The 16,521-nt window shown below is 47.6% G+C and overlaps 1 long non-coding RNA gene across 1 annotated transcript in view; it reads left to right on the top strand.

Moving 5' to 3' along the window:
* LOC123773453 (uncharacterized) overlaps nucleotides 1–16,521 on the top strand; it is a 44,397-nt gene that overhangs the window by 18,458 nt on the left and 9,418 nt on the right. The window contains exon 3 of the long non-coding RNA XR_006774819.2: nucleotides 7,763–7,872. This is a non-coding gene — a long non-coding RNA (uncharacterized lncRNA). The remainder of the gene's footprint in view (nucleotides 1–7,762; nucleotides 7,873–16,521) is intronic.

Here is a 16,521-nt window from a genome sequence, read left to right as displayed (position 1 = left end):
ACACACACACACACACACACACACACACACACACACACACACACACACACACACACACACACACACAAACATCGGCAGAATATTGAGAGGACATTGGTCAAGAGAACACCGGTCGAAGATGGAAGCATAAATGACTTGAAGGAATGTTAGGAAATACCCGTACCGCGTGTGGAGGTCAATTAGTGGAATGCACTGAAAGAACAATTCATGGAAGCCGCCGCCATGCACATCCTTAAGGCCAGCAGCTTCTACAAAAAAAAAAATCAAGTGACAGGAAAGTTAAGTTACCCGTATAAGGCAACAGGTACAACAAGGCTAGTAGGCGGAGGTCAAGAGCTAGACCACACTTCCCCGTTGACTATAATAGGCAAGAGCCTTCTCCACCCACCTACACCCCCACCCACCCACCTACACCCCGTACCTACCCACCTAACATTGACTAGGATTGACTTCCCCGTTGACTGTAATAGGCAAGAGCCTTCTCCACCCACCTACACCCCCCCCCACCCACCTACACCCCGTATATACCCACCTAACATTGACTAGGTGGGAGTGAAGTGTTGCTCTGGTGCCGCCGACAATTAACCTTCTTGTACATGTTGCGTTATACGGGTAATTAATCTTTCCTGTCGTCTGAATTCTTTGTGGGATCTGGCCTTAAGGTTCTGAAAGGCGGCGTCTTCCACAGCGTCTTCCTTCAGTACATTGTAAGGTCTTCCTTATCTCCCACTCATTTGTGCTTGCGGCTTCCACCCGCGTTCTCTTGGCCTACTTTCTCTCTCACCTTAAATTGACTGTCCTTGTACTCCCCTAGTACTGGCGTGTGTGTGTGGGTCTACTATCCTTTACACCCCACCATTCCTATCCACCCTTTTCTTACAGACTGACTCCCTACCTATTTTCTGTATCGAATTTATATATATATATATATATATATATATATATATATATATATATATATATATATATATATAACGGCCCTTGTGGATTTGTTCATTTGATGTATCACGCTGTTGTGATTTCTGTGTGTAAACTTGACTACACATTTGTTTCTGCCTAGGCCGGGAATCGAACCCTGGATCTTAGGACTACGACCCCCGAGATATGTGTGTGTTTCTAGAATGTAGTTCTATGTGTGTATGTACATGTGTGTGTGTACGCGAAGCCCAGCAGGCCTTGGTGTGTTATTCTATCTGTAAGAGGAGGAAGCTTCATTAAGGCAGTTATTGGTGACGGAGGGAGACGTGGAGGAGAAACATGGGAGGGAGGAGAGATGGAGGAGGAGGAGAGAGATGGTTATCATACCTCAGTGATACTCTTGGTTATCCTTCCCTCCCCCCCCCCCCCGTGTGTGTGTGTGGTGTAACCTGGTCATGGTAGGGAAGTGTTGTGGCGGCGGCGGCGGTGTTGAAGAGTGAAAGTGAAGACTTGGGATGCGGCATGCGGCCCCTCACACACTTCCGGGCCACAACCCTCTACCATTGTCCAGGGAAAGTTGTGTCTTCCCTCCACTCTCTCTCTCTCTCCCTCTCTCTCCCTCTCTCTCCCTCTCTCTCCCTCTCTCTCCCTCTCTCTCCCTCCCTCTCCCTCCCTCCCCCCCCTCAATCCCCCCTCCTAAAAGCAAAACAAAAACCCACAAAGATCTGGGAGTTGATATCACACCGAACCTGTTCCCAGAGGCCCACATCAAAAGAATATCATCAGCGGCACATGCTAGACTCGCCAACATAAGAACTGCTTTTAGAAACTTGTGTAAGGATTCATTCAGAACCTTGTATACCACTTATGTCAGACCAATCCTGGAGTATGCAGCTCCAGCCTGGAGTCCATACCTAGTTAAACACGAGACAAAGTTAGAGAAGATTCAGAGGTTTGCCACCAGACAGGTCCCGGAACTGAGAGGTATGAGCTACGAGGGAAGGCTAAGGAAGCTGAATCTCACATCCCTGGAAGACAGATGAGTAAGGGGAGACATGATAACCACCTACAAAATTTTCAGAGGAATTGACAGGGTGGACAAAGACAAACTCTTCAGCACGGGTGGGACACGAACAAGGGGACACAGGTGGAGGCTGAGTACCCACAGAGTACTCAAATGAGCCACAGAGACGTTAGAAAGAACTTTTTCAGTGTCAGAGTAGTTAACAGATGGAATGCATTAGGCAGTGATGTGGTGGAGGCTGACTCCATACACAGTTTCAAATGTAGATATGATAGAGCCCAGTAGGCTCAGGAATCTGTACACCAGTTGATTGACAGTTGAGAGGCGGGACCAAAGAGCCAAAGCTCAACCCCCGCAAACACAACTAGGTGACACGTGTCTGGAGGACGAGAGTTAAGGGTTTTGGTGTGAGTGATAACTCGCTTTTTTCTTTTCTTGTCAGTCGGCTACAGAGACCTTTACCTCACGAAAAAGTGGCATTGGTGAAAGGTCAAGATTACTGGGATACTTGGATACTGTGTGTGTGCGTGTGTGTGTGTGTACTCACCTAGTTGTACTCACCTAGTTGTGTTTGCGGGGGTTGAGCTCTGGCTCTTTGGTCCCGCCTCTCAACCGTCAATCAACAGGTGTACAGATTCATGAGCCTATCGGGCTCTGTCATATCTACACTTGAAACTGTGTATGGAGTCAGCCTCCACCACATCACTTCCTAATGCATTCCATTTGTTTGCATTCCGTGTGTGTGTGTGTGTGTGTGTGTGTGTGTGTGTGTGTGTGTGTGTGTGTGTACTCACCTAGATGTGCGTGCAGGGTAGAGCAAGGCACCCAGCTTCGTCTTCCGAACGTTAGTAGATTAAGGCAATGAATCATTTCTCAAACTTTTATCATATTTGCATGTAAAATTTTGACTCGGATTAACTTCAGCGACTTCTACGTCTGACCCGTTCCGTTTATTCACAGCTGTGACACTGAACAGATTACATCTGACGTCTCTGTGACTCATTTGCCTCTCTTGATTCCATCTATCATCCCTTGTTCTGCTGTTCCTAACTTTAAACAATGCTGTGTCTACATTGTCAGTTTTCCTTAGAATCCCGTATGTTGTTATATCTTCCCTATCTCTCCTTTCCTCCAATGTGGTAACGTCCAGTTCTCTCAATTTGTCCTCATATCTCAATCCCTTCAGCACAGGAACGAGTCTCGTCGCATATCTGTGGACCTTATTTTTAGTTTCTCCTTGTCCTTTTTCAGGAAAGGATTCCATGCTGGAGATGCATATTCAAGGATGGGTCTCACCTTCGTTGTATATAGGGCCCGGAAAGCCCGCTCCCCCCTTCCTTGTCCGAGTTTCTGTAGGATACATTGAGGTGAGTCAGTGTGTGTTATGCAGCTCTTGTTATCCTGCTAATGTTATCCTGCTGGCATTAGATGTGTGGGGGTTATGTCCTCTCCCAGGTCTTTCTTTCTTATTTTGTTAGTGAAGAATGTGCCTTCCCTTCGTCTTACGCTGCTGCAGTGGTCTTCGCAGTCATCTTCCACTCGTCAGTGTGTGTGAGAGGCAGTTGACAGGTGTTGACCCGTCAGTCTCCTGCTCCGGTCAGTCTGTGTCCTATATGGGATGTGTTTTACATCTATAAAAGACCATGTCTGCCTGTCCCAAGTTGGAGGCCAGACGGGTGCGTAAGCCCTACGCAACTTTCCATAGTGAATTGTGAGTGTATGTGGAGTGTCATAGTGGGAGTTGGGGTCGATTCTCTTGCTTCTCACTGCAGACGATTGGATCTTAGTGACAAACAATTAACAGACCACTCCAATGACGTCTGAAATGTGGGTTTGATTGTCCGTAGATTGTTATTGTTACATAATTGTCGTGAATTCACTGCTGTAGGTGAGGCTGCCTCACTGCTGTAGGTGAAGCTGCCTCACTGCTGTAGGTGAGGCTGCCTCACTGCTGTAGGTGGGCCTGCCTCACTGCTGTAGGTGAGGCTGCCTCACTGCTGTAGGTGAGGCTGCCTCACTGCTGTAGGTGAGGCTGCCTCACTGCTGTAGGTGAGGCTGCCTCACTGCTGTAGGTGGGCCTGCCTCACTGCTGTAGGTGAGGCTGCCTCACTGCTGTAGGTGAGGCTGCCTCACTGCTGTAGGTGGGCCTGCCTCACTGCTGTAGGTGAGGCTGCCTCACTGCTGTAGGTGAGGCTGCCTCACTGCTGTAGGTGGGCCTGCCTCACTGCTGTAGGTGAGGCTGCCTCACTGCTGTAGGTGAGGCTGCCTCACTGCTGTAGGTGAGGCTGCCTCACTGCTGTAGGTGGGCCTGCCTCACTGCTGTAGGTGAGGCTGCCTCACTGCTGTAGGTGAGGCTGCCTCACTGCTGTAGGTGAGGCTGCCTCACTGCTGTAGGTGAGGCTGCCTCACTGCTGTAGGTGAGGCTGCCTCACTGCTGTAGGTGAGGCTGCCTCACTGCTGTAGGTGGGCCTGCCTCACTGCTGTAGGTGGGCCTGCCTCACTGCTGTAGGTGAGGCTGCCTCACTGCTGTAGGTGAGGCTGCCTCACTGCTGTAGGTGAGGCTGCCTCACTGCTGTAGGTGAGGCTGCCTCACTGCTGTAGGTGAGGCTGCCTCACTGCTGTAGGTGAGGCTGCCTCACTGCTGTAGGTGGGCCTGCCTCACTGTTGTAGGTGGGCCTGCCTCGCTGCTGTAAGTAGGAGCCAGGTTGCCTGCTGGTTGTGGAGCACCAGAGGGGGACGAGGGAGGAGCCGTGAACCACGCCACCTGACGTGGGCGACACGCACAACACCGTGGCGACAACACACTCATGTAAGTGACACGTGAGACAACACACACACGCACATCTCCTGTGCCAGGTGAGTACGACGGGCTCACCATAGCCCGTGCTGCTGTGAACTTTTTGTTTCCAGTAGTAGTAGGCATCCATCAGTCACAGGAGACTATGGAGTTGCGCTCTGGTTATCGGTCTGGAGTGGCCTCACCAGGGCGCAAAGCCTGGGTAGGTTGATACGGAGGAGAAGCTGTTACCCAGGCAGCAGGTCCCCCCTCTCCACGGTGCCGAAAGTCTCCAAAGGTAAACGCCAACATGATTGGTTCCAGCGCCGTCGCTAGAACTGTCAGAACGAGGTTGAAGGCAACAACGAACTGCTCCCAGGGGCTCCAGCTCCGGAGTTGACTTCGAAGTTGGTAAAAGACACAGGGACTCCAAACCCGGAGACCGTCGTGGTCGGGGCCGGAGAAGAACCACCCCATCAAGGGCAGGAACGACCCCAGCCTCCTGAAGGTGAATCTGAAACAACAAGAACAAGACGACACTGAGAGTGGCAGACATGATCTGGCTCCTAGGTGGCGCCAGCTGCTGCGTCCGGCACCACCTGCACCCAGCGGTCACTCGCTTCTCTGGGTATTGACGAGTAGAAAGGCTCCACCGTGCTGTAGATGTAGACTAAAATGAGAGCAGAATTTTATAGTAGATATTGTGCCGCCTCCCCCTCCCCCCGCCCGGGTGTGACGCCCCCCGCCCGGGTGTGGCGCCCCCAGCCCGGGTGTGGCGCCCCCAGCCCGGGTGTGGCGCCCCCCGCCCGGGTGTGGCGCCCCCAGCCCGGGTGTGGCGCCCCCAGCCCGGGTGTGGCGCCCCCAGCCCGGGTGTGGCGCCCCCTCACCGCAGGAGGGGGAGGACGAGGGTGTATCTATACTGAGTCATCTGAAAACCTTTTAATTCCTATTGTCGGGAACAGCAAACATGTGCTTAGGCTTATCGAAGATCTCCTCCCATCTTGACCAATCACTGACCTTCCCTATGATGCAACCCACAACAGTTGCTTAACTCCCGGGTGCCTATTTTATGCTAGGTGAGCAGAGGCATCAGATGAAAGCATACGTTGCCAAAACGCTTATGTCCTGCCGTGGAAATTTGAACCCGGGTCCTTTGGCTGCAAGATGAAGAGTTGTTTGAGAGCTGCTCTCTCGGCGTCATGGTAGTCAGCTGAGGTAATCTCACATTAATCACCCACACCACCAGCTAACAAGTGGGTTAACTACAAGGCAACACTCAACATTACTGTGATTAGCATGACGACATAACTACCCAGAACCAGCGACGCACGTGAAGCCCTCACAACCAACACACATGATGCTCGCTCAGCCGTGAGATAAACAACAGCCTCCAACACTGTAAACTCCGTGTTTACCGCCACCTCCGGTACACCGCACGCCAACACATGACAAACCGCCGCCATTTATACACTCCTCACCACAAAACACTAACACACACACATCGCGTCAGGAAAATATAAAAGTTTTAGAGCAAGATGGAAGGAGCGGCGGACACTTCAGGTCAGGACTTGCGCAACACGATGCGCTGTGAACTAGTCGTGACACTCCCCTCGCCTCTCACTATACACCTCCTCCCTCCCACACTACTCAACTTTCCTCTAGATGCACATAGATAACTTAGAGCATAAATAACCTTTAGTAATAGACGGCGACATTATCTCGGGGTGCTGAAGCGTTCCCTTATGCTGGGGGATGTCAGACTTGGAGGATCCCAGTCTGGACAGAGAAGTGAAAAAGTGCATTGAACTAAGAGTGGCGAGAGTGGAAGTAAACACTATACGTAGCATTTAGTGCAACAAAACACAAGATAAACAGGAACCATTACATTAAGATATTCTAGAACGTCCAGTGGGACGAAACATAAAGCGGGGAGAGAGGGCGACCTGGAGAGAGGGCCCCGCCCTGTGTATCCACCAGTGTGGCATCACACACACACACATCCATGGCCTCTAGGTGGATCCAAGCAGCACGAGGTGATCCATCAAGGCGGTGGTGGTAACCATCTGTGCTGACAACAACCGCTCCACACACACCTTATCTCACACACGGAGACCAATAACTCATTATTTACCGCCTGGCGCCAGGGTCAGGTGGCGGGCCGCGGGAGAACAGGCGGCGCCCGCGCTAACTTCTGATCTCACCCCCGCCACACACACAACAAATCAAGGTTGAAAGGTTAAGATCTGTAGTTCAATCACAGGAATAAACGGTGAGTATATATTCACCCACACACACACACACACACACACACACCTAGGGGGCCCGTGGCTGAGTGGACAGCACGCTGCACACGTAATCCTGTGGTCCGGGGTTCTATTCCCGGCGCCGGCGAGAAACAATGGGCAGAGTTTCTTTCACCCTGATGTCCTGTTTACCTAGCAGTAAATGGTACCTGGGAGTTAGACAGCTGCTACGGGCTGCTTCTTGTGTGTATGTGTGTGTGTGTGTGTTAGAGATAACTATATATAATAGATATAATAGAGGAGAAATAGATTGGTTAGAAAGGCGGGGTCCAAGAGCTAATAGCTTGATTCTGCTGACACAAACAGTAAATACCCACACGCGCGTGCGTGTGGGAATGTAGTGAAAGAAGTTGTGGCGTCCCCCGCCAGCCACAACTCTTTAAGGCCAGATTTAACAAAGAATTTGGACATCAAAATAGATAGGCTGTAATGCATTAGACACAACATAACTAGTCGGCGGACATGGTGAGCCGGCGAGAGAGTGAGCTAGACCTCGTAGACACTGTTAGATAAGCAGTATTAGGACAACACTTCACTGCGCCTGTATGTCCCTCACACCCGCTGGTGGATGACGGTGCCCGCGGCGAGGCTATCTTGACCAAGCATCTTCAACAGTTACAAACTCGGTTAACACGTTGTATAGTCGGCACTCGCTTACCAACACAGGAACCATTATTGACCCGCGACTAACACACACAAGTCACCTATCACATGATGCTATAGTACATGTTTATTTCCCAGGTTTTCCTAAGTAAACAAAAGAGGCAGAGCTGACCACAACACGGGACGGTGTCAAAGCGGAACTGCGCAGAGGAAGCCATTATGGGTGAAGGACGTCCACTCAGGTTACGGTTAGTTGTTTCCTAAGTACTTTCCTGTATAATAACCTGACATGCTGGTGGTTGAGCAGACGTGTGAGGACGGTAGTCGCAGCGAGTACTATTAACGAAGCAACAGTACTCACCACACCAGTACTCTACAACTACATGGATCCTCAAGGTTTCGAGCCGCCACCACCTGACAACTCTATTGGTCAGGGACACGACCAGAGAAAGTGAACAGACTGGTTACTTAAACGTGTTTTAAGCTGCTCGTATATAGTTTTTTTTTTATGTGAGTCAAGAGGAAATGTAAGAACTAATTAGACGGTGAAGGTAAAGCATCCTCCAATTTCCACCATATTTAGCGAGGGTCGCTACGCGTCGAGCCGCTAGTGCTACGCTTCCCATATATGACGGCCGTGTTTACCTCAGCAACACGCGCACCTTCTTCCCGCCAACACGTTCATATAGTCGTGACTTATATGTGGGGAGGTAGGGAAGCCAGTGACTGTGGTAGCCAGTGACTGTGGTAGCCAGCGACTGTGGTAGCCAGCGACTGTGGTAGCCAGCGACTGTGGTAGCCAGTGACTGTGGTAGCCAGTGACTGTGGTAGCCAGCGACTGTGGTAGCCAGCGACTGTGGTAGCCAGCGACTGTGGTAGCCAGTGACTGTGGTAGCCAGTGACTGTGGTAGCCAGCGACTGTGGAAGCCAGTGACTGTGGTAGCCAGTGACTGTGGTAGCCAGCGACTGTGGTAGCCAGCGACTGTGGTAGCCAGTGACTGTGGTAGCCAGCGACTGTGGTAGCTAGCGACTGTGGTAGCCAGCGACTGTGGTAGCCAGCGACTGTGGTAGCCAGCGACTGTGGTAGCCAGTGACTGTGGTAGCCAGCGACTGTGGTAGCCAGCGACTGTGGTAGCCAGCGACTGTGGTAGCCAGCGACTGTGGTAGCCAGCGACTGTGGTAGCCAGCGACTGTGGTAGCCAGTGACTGTGGTAGCCAGTGACTGTGGTAGCCAGCGACTGTGGTAGCCAGCGACTGTGGTAGCCAGCGACTGTGGTAGCCAGCGACTGTGGTAGCCAGTGACTGTGGTAGCCAGTGACTGTGGTAGCCAGTGACTGTGGTAGCCAGTGACTGTGGTAGCCAGTGACTGGTAGCCAGTGACTGTGGTAGCATGCAACAAAGGTAGAAATAGACTAAGATAGTGAGCTACTAGAGAGAACATGGACAGCACAAGAGAGCATGGACAGAATAAGGAGCATGGAGACGAAGAGAATTTGTTGTTGTTTTAGATTCAGCAACTCTGAGCAAGAAGTTGCAAGTAGCACGGGCTATGGTGAGCCCGTAGTGGACTTACCTGGCACAGGAGATGTGCCGCGAAGAGGGAAGGAGGAAGGGTGGTGATATTGGGAGGGCGGGCTTCATTGGAGGGAGGGAGGACAAGGGTGTGTGTGCCCAAGAGGTAGAGAGAGGGAGGTGAAGGAGACAGGAAATACAGAGGATGAAGGCCAGGAGGACAGCTTGGTGGTGGCGGGGGCTGACTCGCCGGGCTCAGTGTGCTTGCCCAATCTTCCAACTCCTCAGTACTGGTGGGAGGGAGGTAGGAACCTCACCGGTTAGACTCCAGTACTGGTGGGAGGGGGAGATGGGAGGGAGGTAGGAACCTCACCGGTTAGACTCCAGTACTGGTGGGAGGGGGAGAAGGGAGGGAGGGGTTACGGGCCTAGCGCTCAATGACAATAATAATAAAAGTTTGTGATGTATCAGTAACCAACCACTATTGTGTTATAGGGCTGATAGTAGTGGAAAGCGAGACGAAAATGACAGTTTTTTCTATTTTGAAGAGTGAGATTGGGCGTGGAATTTGTGTATATTTCTCCGTAGACTTGCCTGTGGATTTTCCTGGCCCGTTAAAAGGGTGTGTTAGAAGTGACCATTTTCAGTTTTGAGGATTGAGTTAGGGCATGAAATTCCTGTAGATTTTCCTGTAAGTTTTCCTATAGACTTTACAGTAAACTTTTTGCGAAGCTCTAGGAGAGTGTTTATAACAATTATGAACTTGGATTGTGAAGTTTCGAAGCTTGTAAACTAATAAATGCAAATAAATCCGCCATAACTGAAGAAAGATGTATAGATTTCGTAAGTGGGTGCATAAACACTCGATGATTCCTGTCCCAGGTCAATGATCATTATTAAATTTGCAGGCGATGAGTCACACTAACGTGGCTGAAGTATGTTGACCAGACCACACACTAGAAAGTGAAGGGACAATCGACTTGAGAATGGTCCAGGACGGACCGAAACGTCGTCGTCCCTTCACTTTGTAGTGTGTGGTCTGGTCAACATTATTAAATTTGTCCGGCATTTTTGTTCATCCTGATACATTGTTGCCCTCTGATGACAAAGTGTATCATCTACATGAGCTCCGACATTCTGTCTCCAGTACTTTACAAGGGGCGTATGTTACGAACTCTGGTGATAGATGAAATTGTTTACGTAATAATCTAAGATGAGGTCTGATAAAGACCTTTTGTGCCCTCTGAAATGCTTTTTGCGCTACAGCTCACAAGATGAGTATGGAGTGCACAATAAACTAGCCGCCTCCGGCGACATCAAAAATAAAAAAACTCTGGTCCATAGCTTAGAACATTCTGCCTTCAATATTTCTTGTATTGTAGGATTAAATGTGTCTTCCTGCCGTTACCCGGTTCTTCTCCAGGTCGCAGCGTCTTACAGCTCTATGGCTTTTGATCCTTCTAGTTCGCCCCGGAAATCTGGTCACCATCTCTTCAGTGACTCTTGTACAGTGTAGTGTTGTTGATGGCTCACAGACGTGCCACCCTCCGTCTCCTCTCGGGTTCTGTTGTGTAGGCCTCCTGGAGCTCTTGCTCGAATTCCTCGCACACCTTATCGCCTCTGAATTTTGTAACTAGCTCATCAAGACTAACTTTTTTAGCTAAATGAATTGTGGGGTTCAGTCCCTGAGCCCATTATGTGCCTCTGTAACCATTTCCACTACCGCCCACAGGATGGGTATTTCGTTTATAATAAATGAACTAAACTAACTTTCCAAGAATGTATACTTTTGTTGCTTTAAACTGACCACTTGATCTTGAATTGTTGTCTCCCTCCTTAAGTGGCTATACAACAGCTTTGGCTGGTCATTTGCTTGTTTCGCGATGCCGTTTCCAATTGCTGATAACAGATTAGTATCTGGAGTTCCAATTTCTGTGTTTTTTTTTTTTGTTTTTTTTTTTTGGGGGGGGGGGGGGGGCTATCCAATTGTCCCCAGTGGCAAATACTCTCTGTACACCCTCGGCCTTCTAACAGTCTTTCTCTGCACTTGTTAGTGATGGAAGGATTTGCCTTGCTTGTCTCAACGTCCTGTCTGAGTGGGATAGACTATTACGCGGCATCTGCATATTTCCGGCCAAGAAATTCCATTATTTGAAATGTCGTCTTTCTCTGGATTTCAGAAGGTTCTTGTCCTTCTGTAGTCACCACACCTGAAGTCTTTAACAATTCTCTTCCTGTTGCTGGCTCTGATCTGCAGCTGCACTGTGTAATCTAAGTCACAGGAGGATTCATCTCACTGAGGCAACTGGAAGAGAAACGTGGAGGTACTGGGACGTAGAAGTACTGGTAGTCTCCGGTGAAGAGAGAGAGAGAGAGTAGTAGGACGTAGCACTAGTACTAGTAGCGTCCAGTGATGAGAGAGAGTGTACTGGGACACCAGATATAGCCACAAGAGGGTGAACACATTCCCCAGCTGACGCCACCAGACCAGCATACCAAGCACTGGTATAATTTCTGGGGGAATGTAAATGCTTGAGAACGTTACTTTCACTAACGGGTTCATTTACAGTTTACGTATTCTGGTGTGCCCGTCTGCATGTGAAGTGCAGGTGCTGCCCCTAGTGCAGGTGTGGGGCTCTTACCTACACAGTTACCTCTATACGCGCTTTATCACATCCCGCCCACACACCTGCAGAATTATATTTTTTAACTTCAACACACCGGGTTTACCGCCCAGACATTGTGCACGCCTAGGGAGACGTTGTTGTGGTGTAGAGTTAGTGAAGAGTTGAGTGAGTGGAGAGTGAGTGTGAGAAAAGAGCGAAGAGTGAACGTAGAGAGGGTAGAGTTAGTGAGGAAGAGTGAATTTAGAGTGAGGAATGAGTGTAGAGTGAGTTACAGTGCATTTACTATTTGTGTCTGCAGAATCGCGCTATTAGCTCTTGGACCCCGCCTGTCTAGCCAATCTATTTCTTCTCTTATTATATCTACTACATATATTTCTCTCTGACACACACACACACACACACACACACACACACTATGATAGAGCCCAATAGGCTCAGGAACCTGTACACCTGTTGATTGACAGTTGAGAGGCGGGACCAAAGAGCCAGAGCTCAACCCCCGCAAGTACAACTAGATGAGTACACACACACACATATCCACAGGAGGCAGCCCGTAGCACCTGTCTAACTCACAGGTACCTATTTACTGTTAGAGGAATAGGCGCATCAGGGTGAAACAAACTGTTCATTTGTTCCCGCCTCCGCCGGGGAGGCGGGAGTGTGTAGAGTGAGGAGAGTGCGTTAAGTATACAGAGTGAGTGTAGCATGAAGGGTGAGTGAGGAGTGAGTGAGGGTGCGGAAGTTGAGTGAGGTGGAGGAGCCTTGACCCCGGACCAGACGGAAGTGGAGCTTCCTTGTGTTACCTCCGTCTGCTTCTCTCTACTCACCTAGTTGTACTTGCATCCTCCGCCATCTCATTTCACTCGTTCTTTTATCATATGTTATTCGAACCTACGTCCAAGATCATCCCAGACGCTGCCTTTATCAACTGAGCTACGTCATGGTCAAAAGAGTTGAAACCGAAGTTCTACTGAAATTAAAGGCAGCGTCTGGGATGCTCTCAGACGTAGGTTCGAATCCTCGTCACGGCTCTTGTGGATTTGTTCACGAATTAGTATAATTTAAATGAATGTCGTATTGAATGGATGACCAGATGTTTTATGTAGCAAGCTTGTAGGTAGAGAGGAGGGAAGGGAGAGTGAGTGAATGTGAGAGAATTGAGAAGGGGTAGAAGTAATAAGTGAAGGAGAGAGACAGAGAGAGAGAAAACGATTTAGAGTGAGGAGAGAGATGGAGGTGTAGTGAAGGAGAGAGTTGGCTGCTGCCTCCTAACACCACCACAGTGTTTGTAAACATTGAGGGCCGCCCTGAAGCGTTCCGGACCAGGGGACTGGGAGTGAGACAAGCGGAAGTGAATCTTAATCTTTTCATTGACTGGGTGAATAGACTTTTCTAGAGGCATGAGTTGTGAACCTTTCAGCTCGAATAACTCCAAACCACTCGGTGTTCACTATAGATGATGGGGGATTACTCCAGCCCCTCCTCCAAACACAGATCCAAAACTGATTCCATGCACCCGCCAAACCCTTCCCCCCCCCCCCAGGTGTTTATGAATTAAAAACGGTTTACACACGACTCACAACTGATGACGTTCGAACACTTCCGGAACAAGTGCTTCACTGACGACTTTTGTTCGAACCACAACGCTGTAAATGCTTCACCCACGTACTACAAATAATCGCCAACAGAACCTAAACACCTAACCTAACCTATGCCTATATATGCACAATATGCTAATATATTATAATATTAATTTATATTTGAGAAAATTCCCGTTTTGAATGAACAGCATGTAAAGGTTTATGAATGCGTCTGAGAGGTCGACCGCTGGATGGAATGGACTCGAGTCGAGGACGGGTTGAGATTTGAGATTAATGTGAGAGTACACTCTCACCGAAGTAATGATTTATTGACCTCGATTCACTCTGGGAGGAATAACTGACAATTAAGGAGACGACGTCAAGAGGTCATGGGAGGGGTCAACCCACTAATGTGTAGGACAGATACAGTTAACACACAAGGGGGGGGGGGGTCGAAAGTTTAAACATTAGTTAACTCACTTTAATGAAGTATTCTAACTATAGTTACCTAGTTGAGGCAAACAAAATCGATGATACGCGTGACACGGCAACGCTTAGTCACGGTGACATGCACCCGGCCTCTTGATACTGGGGGTCGTTCTCAGAGGTCCCCCCCACACACGCACGCACGCAACCACACTCCACACTGACCGGCTGTCACCTCCACTCACTATACTTCCATCTTCCATACGACTGTCGCAGGCGGTGTGGGGTCCAGCGGTGTGTGATGACCTAGACTGGTAATCCCGCGCCGATTATCACAACACAACACATCTGACATAATATTTCCTACACATTTGACCTGACGTGGAAGGTGTTGGCTCCGTAGGAGACGTGAGTCCTCAATGTCTACTGATTGGTGGTGGTTGTACATGCTGCTATGGCGGTGTGTCCACTCACAGGATGAGTGGCGCTGCCCAATAAACTCGCCCCTCGGGGCAAAATTTAAAAATTTCTACTGATTGGTTGTCACAGCGCCCAGACATGTTCTATTGTTATGCTCTATACTGTTCTCTTAATTGCTACATCTACCCTTTCTATATGTGGCTTTATTGTATTAGTGGCTTTGTTCATTATACTTGCCTTACCTATAAATCCTACATTCTTATTGTATCCTATTTTGTACGTATGTTTCCGTTTGCCTGAATACAAATTATTATTGTCATAATATTATTATTATTATTATTATTATATAAATTGTCTAGTTATGAAGTCCATCATGCCTTGTGGTTTTTTTTATCTTAGTTATGTTACCCATGGTATTCTTTCTAAGAATTCTCTGACCCTTTGGTACTAGCCATTATGGAAAGATTGAATTGAAATTTAAATCACTTGCCCCCATTTGCATTTCATGCTCAGTGTTCTCTGTGTTCATTTCGCTTTAAGTCCAATCTTGGTTGTTGGTGTCTCCCTCTTCTCCGTGTTTCCTCCCTAACTTATTGTGTTAAGGAGTTTCTTTCTGCATTTTCTACTAGTTTTGCTCACCATGTTTCTTCACCCTCACTCTGATTCTTTTGATTCCCAATCAATTTTATGCTTGAATTTTCTTCCCGCCCTATTTTTGTATAGTCGACAAATATGCAATTGTGTTAAACGGAATCTATATCGTTACATAGCCGGGGAGTACAAAAGAAAAACTGGCAATTCCTGAAATTCTTTCTCTGTTGACAAATAAACGTTAAGCGAGAGAGTGTTCCTATCCCACAGGAATGTTTTTAATTTGCTCTGCTGATTGGTACATAATTAAATAATGACTGTAATGGAATGGTATTTTAGAAGAGAAACCTAGGATGTGAGTCTTTGTCAAGTTTATCGTTAATGTCACATAGTCCGGGAGAAAATAGCCTAGGTTTAGATTTAATTCGTGAGATAATGTTGTAATTTATTTTAATTAAGCTGTGATCATTAAACAATAGATTTTTATAAGAGTTTCAGCGGCAGTATTTAATGTTATTGTATAAAATATAAGTGGTTTAGAACTGGAGATACTGCTAAAGGGAACATGTTAAGACGATCCGTAGAATTAATTACCCAAAGCCTCTTAGAAGTACTTGTAAAAAAATAAAGACATAGTTGCTTACTGAAATGTTACTGAATATAAAATATTGAAATAAGCTCATTTTATAACGAAATAAAATCAAACTGATGGGTGACACCAAAGACAATATACTCGCCGGTCCTCGATCATATTCTTTGGCGTCACCCACCACCAATTATGGTCTCATGTCGCTATAAAATGAACTTACTTCTGGGATAAATTATGTTCACGTTCTATATTCAGCACCAACTTTACAATCAGCCGATATTGTGTATTTCTTATTTGAATACGTAATTCTAAGAGGCTTTGGGGACTTATACACAATGTCTTACACCGCAGTCTTTATGAGGCTTCAAAGTTATATGCGATGAAATGTCTCACTTCTATAACTTCTGAAGTAATTTAATACCTTATATTTTTCTTATTTTATAGTCAAAACTATGTTAGTAAGACAATATATGTTTTACAGAGCCCAATGGTTTTATAGTATAAATAACTTTTTCAAAGTTACTGAATGTAGTAATAAAGTGTTATCTATATTTTCAAGCTTCAGAAACTACCATAGAAAGAAAATGGATTTTACTTCAGTTTTCCGAGAAATTGAAGTTTGTGCTATCATTTTATCAGATTATTAAATATTTAATTTAATGAGTTTGCGTGAATTTTTCCAAATAAATATGTGATACTGATGTACGAGACGTGAGTGTATATTTACTGTGCATATTTCTGAAACTAGGAAATTCCTGACTTGCTTCGTGGTATTGTGTGAAGCACGACGCCGGCTGGCAGTCTTCCTGGAGCCCGTCGCCAGTGTGTACTTAGTCTCTCTTATTCTCACCTTGGCTTGTGAAATTCTTTTGTTTTTTAAGAGTTTCCACCGCGCCCTTTCCTTGTTAACACTTACCAACACCCACATCAACACACTCATACCCACGCTTATGTACCCACACCAACGCCCACACCTACATCCAACAACTTCCCAAAAATATCTAATGACCTCGGTAACTATTCACATCAGACATTCATGAACTATTGAGCACATCATTTTGACCTTCCTGAGGGTCCATAGGCCTCCATAGGCCGGAGACGGGAAGCCGTTGGCTCCCAACGGCTAACTCCTGAGGATTTTTTCCAACTTGA

This window comes from Procambarus clarkii, chromosome 89, assembly GCF_040958095.1.
Source record: "Procambarus clarkii isolate CNS0578487 chromosome 89, FALCON_Pclarkii_2.0, whole genome shotgun sequence".
NCBI lineage: Eukaryota > Metazoa > Arthropoda > Malacostraca > Decapoda > Cambaridae > Procambarus > Procambarus clarkii.
This window is presented reverse-complemented; position numbering and strand designations above follow the sequence as displayed.